Consider the following 2,393-nt stretch of genomic DNA (forward strand, 5'->3'; position numbering starts at 1 on the left):
AGCAGCAGCGTCAATAAGGGAGGGGCGCAGCACCAGGCAAAGTTGTTGATTATATCAAGCTTTTGAGTTATTTAATTTATATTTTTAAATATGACCTTTTTTTTTTACATTTTACACCAAAGAAGTGGTGTATCAAGGTGTATAAAACAAATAACTTTGTAAGAAGCCTAATGGTTGCAATTTAGCGCTCCCTCCAGCAGATGGCGATCTCGGAAGCTGCTATAGGTCGCCTGGTGGTCACCTTGACACCTGGCCCCACAGCAAATGAAGTGCAATTCTCCGCTTCATTTTGAGAATTTGATGTATTTTCTACTGCATGTTCTTTACTGTATGTCATTTCTAATGTTGTGAATAAAGATTTGTGGGGAAAAAGAAGGAAAGGAAAGAAAAGAAGAGAATGTTTCCGCCGGACCTCCACAGTAGGACACAAGGTGGAAGTAGCTGCTTGCTTCCGTTCTTCCGCTTTCTCTCTTCTCCTCGCGTTTTCTCATCCTCCTCTCTATCAGTTCCATCTGGAATTTTTTAAGAGGTTGAGCCACAAAAACAAAGGATTTGTAAGGATGCTGTGAGGAAGGAATGAATAATAATTGGATTTAGTTGGCTGCCATCTTCCTAAGGTGAAACGGCGCTTCACTTCCCTTGTAAACAAACGTTTCTCGTTTTCTCCCCACTATACTTCTGTCATCTAAGACACTGTTACAGATTTTATTATAAGATGCAGTTTTTGATTAACAATTTAATAAATATTGTAATTAATAAATACATTTTTGTTTAAATTCCTAACTTCAAACATTTATTTAAAGCATAGAAATGACATAGGAACATAATCTTTCAATATCCTTTTAAAAAGTTTTCTAGAAAGAGATAATTCAGGACTGGTTTTATTTTAAATAAATCTGGAAATAATAAAATTAAAAACATATTATTTTTATTTTGTGTTTCTATGGAGTTAAATCAAGGCCAATATATTTGAAATCCAAATAAATGAAATTGAAAAGAATATTGGTGTTTGGTCAAAAAAATATAAATGTCCAACACTTTTTGCTATTCAAAAATAAACTTAATTATTTTTAGCCTCAGATGTTCTGTTTTTAATGGTTCAAAACTTAACATTTCAATTTCAAAACTCATTTTTCAGTTTCAAATATGTTTCTCATTTTCAACTCTTTTTTTTCCCTTTAAAAATCTGAAAGTTTCAGTTAGAAAACTTTTGGCCCCATTGTGGCGCGTTGGGGCGGGGGTTACACGAGGACCAATCAAAATCGATGAGGGTGGTAACTTCATTTCCGATGCATTCACTGACTCTGAGAACTGTAATAATTACGATCAGAAAATGCCTGTTTAGTCTGTACTATCATAGTTTGAAGTTGTCCCAAGAGGGGTGTAAAAATCAGAGTTTTATCGTGTATAAACCGCGCGTCCGTTCTAGCCCGATCAAAGCGCCATCTTAAGTTAAATACAGGGGTTCTCTGGCTGCAGTCAGCCTCACGGACTTCAGAGGAGCTCGTTCATTAAGGGGCGCTAGTCCATAAACGTTTATGTATGTGACGTCATGACGTCGAGTACACCCGGTGTATTCCGTTTTCCCTCGAGTTTTTTTACATTCATTCGTGTTGAATAAATCTGCCAGAGGAGCTAATGAAGATTACTGCCTCCACCATCTTTTCCTCTGAGTATAACGCTGGACAAGCTGCACAGCTCAATAGGTCATGGGCCCAGGAACGACTCAGAGAGGAGTTTCATATTTTTAGATCTATCATCGGTAGAAAGTCGTGACGGATAGCGTGCTAACGGCGAAATAGCATCAAGGATCAGCAGGTTGCCTCGGCTGATGTTTGACAGAGATGAAGGCATGTATGAGCTTTGGGAAACGAAAGTGCTCGGACAATTGCATCCGTTACGGTCGAAAGAGACTGTTTTGAGAGAATTCAACGGGGAAGCTGAAGTGGCAGCTGACGCCAAGAAGAATTCTGATGCATGCGCCGATCATAGACTGTAAAAACAATGGACTGAGCGAGCAATGAGGTCCCCCATTGGAAATGCATTACTTCCTCTCCTCGCGAAAGTAGGCCGCCGCTTTCACCGTCAATTCCTGAAACGGATACCGCCATTTGCAACCCATCTTCAGCGATTGGTCTGAGTCATAGCTGAGTCATGGAATCTACAGGAAGTACTGTCGCCAATCAGGAGTGAGTTTATTGCAACCGTACGCCTCTTTCCACGCCTCGACCACGAGACCGCGGAATGTAAACAGCTTCTACTTTAATAACACCGGAGAATTGTACAAGTGATTGTTGAAGCCTTAGAGGGAGAACCATTCCAACATTTGATTCTGTCAGCGGTCCTTTGGGATTTACTTACATTTATTCCTTTTTGTTGAGATAAAAGGAGCA

The sequence above is a fragment of the Oryzias melastigma genome, linkage group LG4, assembly GCF_002922805.2.
Source record: "Oryzias melastigma strain HK-1 linkage group LG4, ASM292280v2, whole genome shotgun sequence".
NCBI classification, from domain to species: Eukaryota; Metazoa; Chordata; class Actinopteri; order Beloniformes; family Adrianichthyidae; genus Oryzias; species Oryzias melastigma.